Here is a 283-nt window from a genome sequence, read left to right as displayed (position 1 = left end):
TGGGGGTGGTGTGATACCTAAGGAACATCAATAGTCATTTCTGGCAGTGTTAGGTTATGATATAATTATTTGATCTTCAACATTAGTTTGCGTTTGACATTTGCCGGTACACATAAACGACATCATTCAACCACTATCACACACCAATACAAACTTGCAAAGCATAGCAAAGATGAATGATAAAGCACAATATAACAAATCTGAGGAAACGTGCAAAGTAAAATATATGTTCATGAAAAAAAAAAATGCACATTAAAAAAAGATGAAATGTATTAACGTACGA

The sequence above is a fragment of the Penaeus monodon genome, chromosome 15 (assembly GCF_015228065.2).
Source record: "Penaeus monodon isolate SGIC_2016 chromosome 15, NSTDA_Pmon_1, whole genome shotgun sequence".
NCBI lineage: Eukaryota > Metazoa > Arthropoda > Malacostraca > Decapoda > Penaeidae > Penaeus > Penaeus monodon.
This window is presented reverse-complemented; position numbering follows the sequence as displayed.